The sequence below is a fragment of the Myotis lucifugus genome, unplaced genomic scaffold (genome assembly GCF_000147115.1).
Source record: "Myotis lucifugus unplaced genomic scaffold, Myoluc2.0 scaffold_411, whole genome shotgun sequence".
NCBI classification, from domain to species: domain Eukaryota; kingdom Metazoa; phylum Chordata; class Mammalia; order Chiroptera; family Vespertilionidae; genus Myotis; species Myotis lucifugus.
This window is the reverse complement of record NW_005871459.1, coordinates 781458-796148: the sequence shown is the minus strand read 5'-3', so window position 1 is coordinate 796148 and position 14691 is coordinate 781458.

Genomic DNA, 14691 nt, shown 5'->3' with positions numbered 1-14691 from the left:
TTACTTTACAGGTACTGTGATAGACCATTTTCTATTTACTATTTCATTCAACTTTTACAATAACCCTGTAAAGTTAGAGGACTTTTAATACTAATTAAAGATGGGAAAACTGAGTCTAGAAGTTTCTAAACACCTTGCTCAGGGTCACATGCCTAGGTACTTATTGCATCCAAATATAAACATAGATCTTGATCCCCTACTTTCATTATGGGCAGTAAGTGCCCCTCTTCTAAAACCTTCCCATTAAGGCATTTATCGTAGTGTCCTATGTGCTCCTTTACTCACATCTAACAGACAATGCATTAGACTGCAAGCCGCTTGTAAGTACCGGTCTCACCTGTCATATCTGCTAGATCACCACTTTATCACCTGGCAAGGTGTTTGGCAAAATGGATAAATTGAATGAATATTTGAGTGAATAATTTGACTTGTGCTTATAAAGTTCCTATTTATTTTATTCCACAATCACTTTGTATTTGCTTAAAATGCCTCTTTACTCCCTCAACCACTGGAATATACTGTTCATAGTTCTTGCATAATAATATGTAAAGCTATACACAAAATAATGTTTTATAAAAATCATTTTACAAAATTAGGCGATATTCAAATAAGTTTTTGCATCTTGTTTTTTTTCCAATGAACAACACATTATAAACATACCTAGAGTAATATGTATAAATCTAATTCAGTCTTTTTTTTTACAACTGCATTATATTTCATGGAATAAATATACTGAGATTTGTTCAACTCTTCCTTTGTTAGTCAACATTCAGGATCTCCTGGCTTTTGTTTCTTGTCATTTTAAACATGCTGCAGTAATATCTCTGTGTACATATTTTATTTACTCATACATTTGTACTTACGGAATAGACTTCCTGAAGTGGAACTTCTAGGTTGGAGACTATAGTGTATGAGATTTTTTAAACAGTATAATAGATATTGCCAGGCGACTTCCTAAAGAGGCTGCAGCATTTCTTATTTATGCCAGAAACACATGAAAGCATTCCTCCCCTTCACATCTTTGCCGTACTTGCATATTAATGCTTTTATTTCTTTGTCATCCATTGAATGAGAGGTGATGTTTTAATTTGATTTTATTCACTGCTAATAAGAACTGGTCAAATGTTTATTGGCCATGATTTCTGCTTTTGTGAATTGCCAAATTGTGGAAGAGTCTTCCAGATCATCAAACCCTATTTTCTCTTCTTGAGCACAGGACTGGACTACATTTCTCAGATTCCCTTGCACTTAGCATGATCATGTGACTGAATTCAGACCAATGAAATACGAGTGGAAGTAATGGAATTCTTCTCTCCCAGTCCAGGTTTCAACAAATCCTCCCAAGTGTCATTCTAATACAGAGAACTCTGAGGCCCTAGAAAGGGGGAGTAATGAGATGACAGGGGTCAGGGCCTGTAAATGAGCACATGAATGCACCTCCTGTACAGGAAGACCTATTTTAGTCTTCACAGAACAGATGCAGACATTCATATTATGTTAAACCACGGAGATTCAGGGGTCACAGGGCACCTGCCACTACCTATGCTAGTATTCTGTTGATATCATTTGTCTACGGATTTGTTTTTTTGTTTTGTTTTTGCATTTTTGAGATGCTTGCTTTTTCTTAACAGTTCTGCATCACCTGTACATGTGTTAATCTTCTATTTGCAATGTCTCAAATTTATATTTTCCTCAATCTATTCCTTGTCCTTCGATTTTATAATAATATCTTCTCCCTTTAGTTATTTTTTAAATAGTGGTGTTTAATGTTCTGTGTTATTTAAGTTTTTCTTTGACCTGAGATTTACAAATATTTTCCTTAAATGTGTATTCACATTTTATTATGAATTATTTTCATTTTACAATTTTTTCATCAAGTCGGAGCTGGTGTCTATAATGTCCTGCATAGTAGGGATTAAGCGTTGCATATTCCTGGATAGATGGCTTGTTATGCCAGAACCTTTTACTAAATAAACCTTTATTTTCTCACTTGAGTTAAACTATCATCTATGTAAGATGCTAAATTCATTTATATACCAGGATCTAGTCTGTATTTTCTATTGCTTTCTATTGTAGTGTCTATTATGGCAATACTGTTTTGATTAAAGCATCTTTGGAGTATGTTTTTACATAAATGGTAGAAAAATTCCCTCTCTGCCATTCTTCATTTTCAAAAACCTCAAATTCATTTTTTAAGGAATAATTAAAGCCAAAAATTAAAAAAAACACACACACACACATAGGAATTCTGAGGAATTTTGGTAAATACAGTAACTTGGAAAGGGTGGATTTTTATGATCCATAGTCATCCATTCAGGAGCGTGCTTTGTCTCTCCATTAATTCAGATCATGTTTTATGCTCTTCAATAAAATTTTATAGTTTTATTCAGATAAGTACCGTGCTTGCTAAATTTATTCATAGATATTTTATAGTTTTTACGACTATTGTGAATGGGTCTCCCCTCCTCCCACTTTTATTTCTAACTGTATATTTTTAATGTTGAGTGATCTTTGATTTGCTGCTTCTATAATTCACACCACATTAAGAAGCCCGGCCCACAATCAGTGCCATAGGGAATGTGGAGGATGCATGTTTCCAAGTTTTTGTGTTTTTCCCCCCACAAACTAAGTATTCCAGCTGAGGTATTCTAGAAACCAGGTTGACAAATTGGTGTACCATAAGGTAATGGATGAATAATCAGGGTGTGAGCAGAAGTTGAGCTAAACCGACTTATCTGTGGCAGCTGAACTTGTCCATCTTGAAATGCATGGGGTTCTCTTGGGTAGGAGTTAGCACACAGGAGTACACAAGGGAGTGCTCAGAGGATGTTATACATGGTGAGCTCAGGATAAGCTGGGCTTTCACGATGAAGACATAAGGGGGCTGAGTCTAATGCAAGTAATAAGAAAAACTCAAATGCTCAACAGAATAATTGCACAGAACAAGAACTGGAGACCACAGGAGGGCCCAGACAAATAGGGCCAAATACAACTTCAACTGGATTTTTTAAAAATTTCTTTATTATGAAAGTATTATAGATGTTCCCTTTCCTTTCCCCATTGACCCCCTCCACCCACAACCCCCAGGCCTTCACCACTCTATTGTCGGTGTCCATGGGTTATGCATATATGCATAATTTCCCCTGTTAATCTCTCCCCACCCACCCCTGCCTTCTCTCAGAGCTTTGTCCATCTGTTCCATGTTTCTATGTCTCTGGGTCTATTTTGTTCATCAGTTTATTGTGTTAATTAGATTCCAACTGGCTTATTTTGCTGTGATATTTGTCTTTCTCCAACTGGCTTACTTTGCTTAACATAAGAGATCCTTCTTTTTTACAGCTGCATAGTATTCCATGGTATACATGTGCCACACTTATCTTAGCTTTTTTTACCCACTTATCTACTTGTGGGCCCTCGGGCTTAGCTTTTTTACCCACTTATAAACTGTGCTGCAACAAACATAGGGGTGCATATATTTTTTCTGATTGGTGTTTTGAGTATTTTAGGATATATTCCTAGAAGTGGGATCACTGGGTCAAATGAAGTTCCATTTTTAATGTTTTGAGGAAACTCCATACCGTTTTCCATAATGGCGGCAGCAGTCTGCAGCAGTCTGCATTCCCACCAGCAGTGCACGAGGGTTCCTTTTTCTCCACATCCTCGCCAGCAGTTGCCATTTGTTGATTTGTTGATGGTAGCCATTCTGACAGGTGTGAGGTGATACCTCATTGTCATTTTAATTTGCATCTCTCTGATGATTAGTGACTTTGAGCCTTTATACTAGTACTTAACAATTAGAAAATTAAAAAAATAAAATACATATAAATAATTTTGCTAAAGGACATACAATACCTGTACACTAAGATTTTTAATTGACAAGATAAATTTAAAAAGACCTAAAAAATGGAGCAATATACTGTGTTTGTGGATTAGAAGACTCAATATTTTTAAGATGCCCATTTTCCTTAAAACCCACTCAAAATCCCAGGAAGCTGTTTTCATGTAGTAATTGATGAGGTGAATCTCAAATTTCATTAGAAATGCAAAGGCTCTGGATTAGTCAAAACAATCCGAGGAAACATATACTATTAAATAATATAGTGTAATTACTTTGTTACTCCTCCTCACATGTTTACTGTATTGATGTTGAGGTCTGAGTTGGAGAACGTATACTCTCTAGACTTATTACAGAGCTAAAGGGATTGAGACAGTGTGACATTGGTGTAAAACAGTGAGACAGAATAATGAGCCCAGAAATAAATAGACCCACACGTGTTTGGTCAACTGAATTTCACAAAGGCGCGGAGGCAATGCACCGGAGAAAGATTAATCTTTTCAATAGTAATTGATTCTCCATTTGCTAAAAGTAAGAAAGAATCCCAGCACTTGCCTCACACACAAAATTTAACTTGAGTGGATTATGGATCTAAATGTAAGAGCTAAATTATAAACTTACAGAAAAAAACACCAGAGGAAAATCTCAATGACCTTAAGGCTGTCTAATGTTTCTTAAATAAAACACACACAAATCTATAATAATAAAAGTATAATATGCTAATTGGACCAGACGTCCTTCTGGATGACCTTCCAGACAAGGCCTGGGCTGCCAGGGAAGCCCAGGTCCCGAGTGCCTGCCGGTGGCCGAAGGGAAGCCTGGGTCCCAGGTGCCAGAGAGAAGCCAGTGCCAGCAGCCGGGGAAAGGAAGGCCTACTCTTGCCTGAATTTTGTGCATCGGGCCTCTAGTAGATATTATAAAAGAAACAATATCAATAAATTAGACTTTTATTAAAATTAAAAAGTTTTCTTCTTCAAAAGACTTTCAAAAAAATCAAAAGGCAAATCACAAACCTGGAGGATATATTTTGAAAACATATATGTAAGCAAAAATTTACATCTAGAATATATAAAGAACTCAGTATTTGAAATTAAAAATAATCTAACTGAAGGGGTGTGAGGGAACTTTCTGGGCTGTGGGAATGTCTTCTGTGTGTTTGGGGGTGGTTACATGGGTGACATCATGCTAACAGGTGAGATCTGTGCATGTATTGCATGCAAATCAGACCTCAACAAAACACAGTAAACGTGAGGAGGAATAACAAAGTAATTACACTGTAATAGTTAATTCTTACCTGCGTTATCTAAGTGAGTCCTTTCCTCAGCTCTGAAAGGTAGGTACTCACTTCATTTTCTAGTTGAGGAAATTGAGACTCAGAGGGCGTGGGACATGCTCAAGGTCACCTTCTTGTAAGTGGCTGAGCTCCAAAGCCTGAATCTGGAGTCAGACCTTTGCTACCTGTTCATCCCATCAAGTACATTAGCTTGAGTCAGAGGTGAACTGGGACTCGTCCAGGCGACAGAGGCCATCGTGAGGGATGGCGAGACCCCGAGGAGCACAGACAGAGAGGGACGGGCATGAAAACTTCGCTGGGCGCTTGCGCGGTGGCCTCTTATCCATAGAGCTGGTCTGCACCGAGGCGCGCCTGTCAGGTAAGGACATGCGATGAAGGACAGGCCGAATTCTCCAGGCCCTCTGAGCAGCTGGGCTTTCTTTTCTGTCCTATGGTCTCTTGAGAGCTCCTCTTCATCTCCCGAGACCCGTGCTTTTCCAGAGCGAGTTGGAGGGAGACCGTGTCTGGAACATCAGCCCCCAGAGGGCCGGGATCTTCACCATCTTATTCCCTGGTTTTGCCCCAGGGTCTAGCATAGTGCCCGCTACTTGATGATTAACTAAATCCACCTGACCCTCCAGCCATAATTTCAGCAACCTTCTGCCCTCTAACCACTGTCTGCCCGTTAAGCCTCATCGGAAGGTGAGACCCGTAAGTACTGCTCATGGCCGTGCTAAACCTGCAGGGTCTCTCTCAGCCCAGGCATGTGCTGGCCTGGTGGCCTTTTTCCAGAGTTGGAGGGTGGCACGCAGCATGGCCCCTGCATGGGCTGGTGCAACAGGATCCCCCTCTCCTCACTTGGCCCCGTGCCTGCTCCTGGGGAGCTCACAGGGCCAGCAGTTGACGGGATTAAGATTTGATTTGACACCCCAGTGGGGCACCATTCCGAAACTCAATTGTGCCAAGCAGTGGAGGAGCACTTATTGGTTTCAGAGGGGATGGAAAACAATTTAAGCAACCTCTGTTCTCTTCAGCCCAGACACACACCATTGCTCCGCTGGCTTAGGAACAGCTGCTGCCACCGAGCAGAGACGGGAGCTCGCTGCGAAGCCCTCCCTCCTCTGTCTGCAGCACATCCAGGGGAACTGCATGCCGCTGGCTCAGACCCTGTGTGCACAGTCCTTCCCACCCAAGTCCGCCTGCTTTCCTCCTGGGAGGCAGGGCGGGGCTGGGGGGGCCCTCAGCCCTGGGGCCTGGGGCCTGAAAGCTGGGAGAGTGTCAAAGCTCCCTCTGAGGGTAGAGCTTAAGCTGCAGGGAGAGCGGAGACACTGTGGCTCAGGAACTTTAATGGAACCCAAGTGGGCGGCAGCCTGATTGTCCCAGGAAGAGGCACAGACAGGGATTTGCTTCCCAAAGTCCCAGGGACACAAGGCAACAAACACCAACAAACAGGACAGTTCACTGCGTGCCGGGATCGCATGTGTCCTCACGGCTGGGCGAAGGGTGCCCGGTGGCTGGGGAAACAGTGTTTCTGGGAGTGTCTGGGCGTGTCTGCAAGGGCATCTCTGGAGGAGACGGGCATTTGAATCCGGAGACTGAGAAAGGAAGACCCCGCACCAGGGTGGGTGGGCGCCATCCGCTCCACGGAGGGCCCAGAAGAGCAAAAAGATGAAGGAAGGACAGATTGTTTCTCATCCTGAGCTGGGACCCCATCCTCCCTTGCTCTCAGCCAGTGGCTCTTAGGCCGCAGACATGGGCTGAGTCACCCCACCAGCTTTCGGGGTCTTTCACTGGCAGATGGCATACGGGCCTCCTCAGCCTCCATCGTCACGATTCCTACAGCCAGCCTCCTAATCTCCTTGTCTCCTTTTGGTTTGGTTTCTCTGGACAGCTCTCTAAAAACTGGGAGATCTGAACTGTCAAGATGTCTGGGTAACAGAGATTTTCAGAATAAAGTAGAAGTGAGGGTTCTGGGCTGTAGAAACTGAGATGGCGACAGAACTGAAATCTTGAGTCCACCTGAGCTGAGAGGTAGTGTTGGTGGGACATGGATGTGAGGCAGCCATCAGCCCTGGCTTTAGGGCGGGGTCTCTAGGTTTTAGGTTGATTATGAAACTGGCCCAGCCCCTGTCTTCAAGTAGCTCAGAGTCTAATGGGGTGGACTGCAGGCTTGGTGAGAAACGACTTGTGACATGTGCAGTGATCAGAAAGCGTAGGGTGGGCCAGTGGAGGCCAGGTATTTTAATTTATTTTTATTTTAGAGAGAGAGGAAGGGGAGAGAGGGAGAGAGAGAGAGAGAGAGAGAGAGAGAGAGAGAGATGAGAGAGGAACATTAATCACCTGCCTCCCATATGCACCCCAACTGGGAATCGAGCCCTCAACCTCAGTATGTGCCTTGACCAGAAATCAAACCTGAAACCTTTTTGTTGTGTGGACAACACTCCAACCAACTGAGCCACCCGGCTGGAGAGGGATATATTTTTGAAGATGTGATGTGAGCAGGAACTATTACAGTGCAGGATGGTGTGTGTGTGTGTGTGTGTGTGTGTGGTGTTTACACGCATTCCGGGAAAAGGCGGCAGTTGGAAACAGTGCACGTTAAGGAGTCGGGGAGGAAGAGTGGTTTGCAAACCGAAACCGGGAATCACGGAGAAGGCTTGTGAAGACGCGGTGCTCAGGGCCACGCCGGGTGCTGATGGAACTGGTTTGGGCGGGACTCCGGAATCGACCCGAATTAGAACGTGTGCAAAGCCCCTTGGTGGCTGTGAGGAGCCCTCAGAGAGGAGAGCTGCTCCTGGGAGTCCTGGGGCACCAGTGGGTTTGTTTCTAGCCAGTGAGCCTGTGCCCTCGCTTCTTCAGTGACGGTCCTCAGTTATATTTGAGGAGTTGCTCCTCGGCCACACTGCCCCCGCCCATCTCCCAGTGAGCAAGCCTCACTAGGCAGCCCATGTGGCCGTGGAGGGTACCTGGTCAAGGCTGGTTAAAACCAAGCCCTGGTTCTGTTCGCCAACCACAATGGTGATGACCTGTGTCGTAAGGAAGGGGCATCCCCCAACTTGAGCCAAGGTGCCATGTGGGCCGGCAGCCACCCTGGTTGTGGTTAAGTGCCCAGCTCTCCTTTAGCCAAGAATTGGGCACATAACCAACAGGGACCTCTCTCCGTGGCGTTTCTAACAAGGATGGAAAATGGCGGGAGGTGATCATCCAGGGACTGAAGCGACCCCATCAGCGCCTGCCGCAAGGACCTCCCAAGCTCCCTGGTCCAGGCCCTTTTCAAAGGTTCCTCCTGCCTCCATCAATGCAGAGCTTTGGAGAAAACCATTGCAGTCTAGGGAGTCACGTGGCCAGGAGGGGAGGTGCTGGTTCTGACAGGATGGCCAGGGCAGCCTCGTGGTGGGTGACATAAGGAGCCATGCAGATCTGACGAAGGTGCTCCAGGCAGGGGGGGAGCAGGAGCGGAGGCCGAGGCAGGAGCGCATGGGGCAGGTGGGAAGAGCAGCCGGAAGAGCAGTGAGACGGAGCGCGGCAGACGAGGAGGAGACCACAGCCAACGTGGGTGCAGCCGTGGCTGAGAACAGGGGCTCTGATATCAGCCTGTCCCCTCCAGTGTGTGCCCTTGGTCAAGCTACTTGACCTCTAGTCCTCAGTATCCCCATCGGTTAAATGGGGCCAATAATAAAACCCACCCCACGCCAAAACCGGTTTGGCTCAGTGAATAGAGCGTCAGCCTGCGGACTGAGGGGTCCCGGGTTCAATTCCGGTCAAGGGCATGTACCTGGGTTGCGGACACATCCCCAGTGGGAGATGTGCAGGAGGCAGCTGATCGATGTTTCTCTCTCATCAATGTTTCTAACTCTCTATCCCTCTCCCTTCCTCTCTGTAAGAAATCAATAAAATATATTTTTTTAAAAAAAATAAAACCCACCCCACAAGGTTGTTGTGACATGTTAATGTATGTCAAGCGTTAGAAAGGTGCCCGGCACATGCATGGCTGGGTGGCTCAGTTGGGTGGAGGGCCGTCCCGTACACCTAAAGGTTGTGAGTTCGATTCCTGGTCAGGCCACTACCTGGGTTGCAGGTTCGATCCACAGTCAGGGTGTGTTCGGGAGGCAACTGATGCATGTTTCTCCCTCATATCATATTTCTCTCTCTCCCTCCCCTCTCTCCCTTCCTAAAAACATACCCTCAGGTGAGGATTAAAAAGCAAAGAAGTCCCTGGTACCTACTGCTTGGTAAATGTTAGTTATTGCTGAAACCGTGATGACAATTTCATCTTTCTTCTCAATGCGGGGGGCAGTCCTGGAGGACCCCCAGCAGTGGAGGGACACGGACTGACTCGGGCTGAAACCTCTCTGCTGGGCCTGTGGACCAGCCGAGACCCAGGCAGTGCCCGCGAGTGACAGAGCCGGGGCAGCATCTGCGGTTCCCACTCTGCTTTAGTCGCTCAGAGCTGCTTTCTGCTGCTCCCCGGAGAGACCCAGCGCCCTTAAAGGATTTGAGGCTGCCCCTGGTGGGAGATGAGGCGGGCGAGACAGGGGCACAGTCCGATCACATGGGGCCTTGAATGCGATTCTAAGGAGGCTGACCTTTGGGGAAGGCAACGGGGAGCTTCTGAGGGGAAGAAGAAGGATAACATCAGATTTGCATTTCCCACATCTCCCACTGGTGCGATGCAGATGACAAAGAGGAGGGGAGAGACTTAGAGACCAGAGGCCAGCAGTGGGGATCCATGGGCAGGGGCTGGGGAGACGGTTCTGGTGGAGACTGTGAGGCCTCGGGAATAATGACTGAGACTAGTTCTTGCTCCTTTCAGTGGCGGATTGGGACTTCTAATGGGACTGCAGGTCCCAGGGTTGCAATGGGCTGTGTCTGCTAGAACCCGGAGAAATACCATCACAGATGGATTGGTTTTAAGCCAGCGCTGGGAGAAATCTATAAGGCAAAACCGGCAGGATTTAATCAAAGCCACTGGAAATAATCTCAGCTTCCAGCCTCCAGGCCAGGGGTTATAACAAGGTAACACGAGGGCCAAAAAGAATACAGACCCGCTCTGTCGACCCTCTCACTACTTGAACATGTGAATTAGTTGCCATGGAGATTTCATATTAAAATCTGAGTTTTCTATACAAAAACTCTGGCTGCCCAGGCGTGGGCACCGTCCGCACTGGCGGTAATGAATTGCAGGCGGATAAGGGTGGTGCCTGGTCCGGTGTGCCCGGGTCCTGGCTGGCCATCTACAAGCTTTCCCTATCGCCCACGCTGCAGGCCTTTGGGATGGTGACCTCCGCCAAGACACGCCCTGCCCGGTTCTGGGCTGAAGAGACGTGGAAACTGCTCAGTGCCCACCTGCAAGTGCCAGGGGCTGGGAGGAGTTCCCTGTGCGCCATCGAATGTCCTCACCCCACAGACACCAGGCTGTACCCTGGCCCCTGCTCCTGGCTCCTGGCGGCCCGCTCCCTCCCTTCCTCCACGCATCACTTGTGCCGGCTTCCAGGCCCTGAGAATAATTGGGTCTGAGCAAGCATTCCCTCTATAAATATTAATTTGGATATGCTTGGAATACGCTGCTTCTTTTAGATGAATTGTTAACTAGCTTTCTATCTGAAGCTTCGCGATGAGCAAAGCGAGATCTCTCTGCCGGCTTCTCCCTCCGCTGGGGGCGGGGAAGGTGGAATTCGCTGGAAGTCTCAGGGTTCACGCAGGAAGGGGAGGGGAGCGGTGTCTGGTCAGGCTCCCTGAAGCTGCAGGCTCCCGCACTCATCTGGACAACCTGAGAGGACCACCCTCGCCGGAAACCAGCAGCCCGCAGGTTACACAGAATCCCAGCTCTGCCACTAAGTCACCGCGTGAACTGGGGCAGGGTACTTCACCCCGCTGGGCCGTGGTTTCTCATTTGCAAAACGGGGCTAAGATGCGCCTCCATGTCTGTAAAGGGAATTCAGTTAGGCCATGTGTGTTGGGTAAGCACAGCTGATTCTCAGTAAAAAGGGTATGTTAACGAAGGAGAGAGGATTCTAGAGCTACTGCAGGGAAGTCCACATGTCCTCACCCTTCCGGCCACCCGCACAAAATCCAGGGTTTTGCCTGGTGCCTAGTTAGAGTGCAGAAGTGGCCCTGCCACACTGGTGTCACGTCTGCACAGCCACCCACCCATTCATTCAGTGAACACTTACTGAGTACCTACTATGTGCCTGGTGTGGTGACAGCCCTGAGGATGCAGTAGGATGGCGCTGGGGATGGGCCCACAATGGGAAGGCGTTTGCTGCTGGGAGCCAGCGTCTGCCAGTTAATAGTTCAGATTTTGGACCACAGAGACTGTTGGGTGCACCTCTATGTAGCCTGTGACCTTGAGCTCACAAAGGACCTGGCCTTTGAAAGTCTACTGTCTTCATCCATAGCATGGAAACAACACTCCCACCAGACCAGGGGATGATAGGTCTGCTTTTCTTGCCTGTCAGGACTTAGTATTTTTGCTTTGCTTACTGCAAAGCACAAACAAATGTGCAGGGCTTTTCCGAAAGGAAGGCTGCCAGCTCCTGCTGCCTCAGGGGGTGCCCCCAGGCTCACACGGCCAGTGCAGCCCTCCTGGCGCCGACCAGCTAGCCAGGGATCACACTGTTCCAGCTGCCGACCAAGCTCATTGTGTACGTGCTCATGTGGGCAAGTCTTCCAGAAGCAGAGAGCAGAGCCCAGATGTTCAGAATCCCAGGAGACCCTCCCACCTACACAAGCATGGGACTTTCCTGTCTCCGTTGGGATTTCCTGGCCCTTGCCATGGGTGCTCCTTTGGGCCCCCAGGGGGTTGGGCCAAGTCAACCCTGCTGGAAGAGAGTTCTAGGCTAGCGGTGCTCCCTGTCAGCATACAGCGGCGCGGGCTCTGAAGCCAGCGCTGGGCTCAACACCCGCTTCGCCGTGTCCTTGGCTGTGTGACCTTTGGCAGGTGAGTCGGCCTTTCTGGACCTCAGCTTCTTTGCACAGTGGAGATACTGATGGCCCCTAAGTAAAACGCTGTGCTGGCAAAGTTGAGCAAGTACTGCTGCTCAGGTGGCCCTTGTTCCCTGGGTGTTTTACCGGTGCCAGCAGCTGGGGAATGGGCCATTTGCTGAGCACAAACTTAAAGGAAATAATATACAGTGGCTGGTGGTAGAAGGACCTCAATAAATGGCTTTTTGTTATTATCACTAATACCATTTCTCATTACTATTACTATTTATAATGGAGCGATGCTAACGCTGATAAATTTGGGTGGGGCCACCCCTGGCTCTCACACACAGGGCTCCCAGCACTAGTGAGACTGTCCGGCAGCTGGGGAGGAAATGCTTAAGAGAAAACCGGCCCGGCTCAGAGGGTTGTCGGCATTCCATCTGCCCACTGCCCCCAAAGCAGCTTCCATATTCGCTGACAATTGATTCCACTGAGAACGACTGACCGCCCCTTCCTCGACCGGGGCTCAGGAGGCGGCTCTCCCTGGAGCAGAGCAAGCTCACACGCTGTGCAATGTTCCCTGCCCCAGGGGTGTGGTTAGGGCCTGACCTTGCCCTCTGGCTGAGCCTTTCCAGCATCTCCTCCTGCCCGCTGACCTTAAGCATGCTTCTTTCCCTCGTTACTCAGGGCAACTTGGGCTGCACTAAAGAGTAGCCAAGGTGGGGCCTCAGGGTAAGGGAGGCAGCAAAGTATATTCTTCTCTCTGGAGAGTCGACCTGAGAGTAAGGTGGTAGCTACCCCCTCCTTTCACTAACCTTTGAGCTCTAAGAAGTCAGGAACCATGTCTGGCCATTTGTCTTCTGCATGTACAATGCTCAGCACATAGCAGATATTGGAAGTATTGGATGAACAGATGCACAGATGGACAGATGAATAAATAGATGAATGGATGGACAGATGCACAGATGGATGGATGGATGGATGGATGGATGGATGGATGGATGGATGAATAGATGGATGGATGGATGGATGGATGGATGGATGGATGGATGGATGGATGAATAGATGGATGGATGGATGGATGGATGGATGGATGGATGGATGGATGGGTGAATAGATGGATGAATAGATGGATGGACAGATGGATGGATGGACAGATGGATGAATAGATGGATGAATAGATGGATGGACAGATGGATGGATGGACAGATGGATGAATAGATGGATGAATAGATGGATGAATAGATGGATGAATAGATGGATGGACAGATGAATGAATAGATGGATGGATGGACAGATGGATGGATGGATGAATAGATGGATGGATGGACGGATGGATGAATCACTGAGTTTCCTACATCTCCTAGTTACAGCACCCCCGCAGCTGTGTTCCCTATTGTCCACAGACAAGTGCAGCCTAGTTCCCAGACTCCTCTCCCAAAGGCAGAGGTTTTACATCCCAGTCATCTCTTGGTCTTTCCATCACGAGGGCTGGGCTCCATCTGTACCTGCCCATCGGCTGGCTGACCCTGGGCTCCTCAGAGCTATTCAGACCTTAGGGTCCCAGGTCATCTCCTCTGGCAGCCCTGCCCTCCTGTCTGGACTCAGGTGTGATGGTCAGGATGATCCACTCCATTTGCTGTAACAACCCCTCAATCTCACAGGTTCAGCACCACAGTATATTTCTTACTCTTGTCACAACTCAATCAGCTATGGAGCCAGCAGTCTTACATGCCATAACTTAGCAATCCATTTCCCTCCATTTCGAGGCCCCGTCTTCCCCATGGGGTTCTGCAGTCCCAGGGGGTCTCTATGCTCTGAACAAGGAGCGTGAAGGATCTCCCGAGAGATTAAGGGCCAGGCTGATGGTGCACATCTCACTCAGCCACGGTCCGCTGGCAGAACCAGCAGTGCCTTCAGTGTAACAGCAAGGGAGACTGGGGAGCAAGGTCTCTGTCCCTAGATCAATGACAGGGGGCCTGCGGGCACCCCGCTCTGTCACAGCTTCCTCTGTGTCTCATCCCAGGCCCTGCTGCACAGGACAGAGCCTAGCTCCCAGCCCCAGTGGCCAGTGTCTCCCAGCCCTTTGTAAGGTGGAGGCTCTGCTGTGCTGGGACTGGAGCTCTGTCCTCTGAGGGTCAGACTGGTGGCCAAGGTGCTGTCCCCTAAGGGCCTGGCTTCCATTTACTGGGCCTGCCCATCTGTTAGGAGCCCTGGGTGCTTCCTTCACCCCAGACCTCAGTGAATGACAAGTGATGGCCAAGACCCTTAGTGACAGGACATGCCCACCTGGATATGCAGCACTTTGATTCCTAAAGCCAGAGACTCAACCTTCTGGTGACTGTCCTCCTAATGGGAACCACTACACTGGCCTCTGCTCTTGACTCGCCCGTGAAGGGACTCACAGTGTATATTCTTCTCCCTGAGTCCCGCTCAGCATGACCTATGTGAGTTGCACGTGCTGTTGGCGGCTCAGCAGCTACTGACTGATCTTTTTCCTGCAGGGGGACACTGGGCTTTCCAGTTGGGGCTCCCAGGAACAGGCTGTCACAAAGCCTCAAGTTTCTCTGGTGAACACGGGCATGCATATCGATTGGAGTCGACTTCCTGGGTCACCAGGGTCGCTGTATGTTGAGTCTCAGAAGATACTGACAAGCAG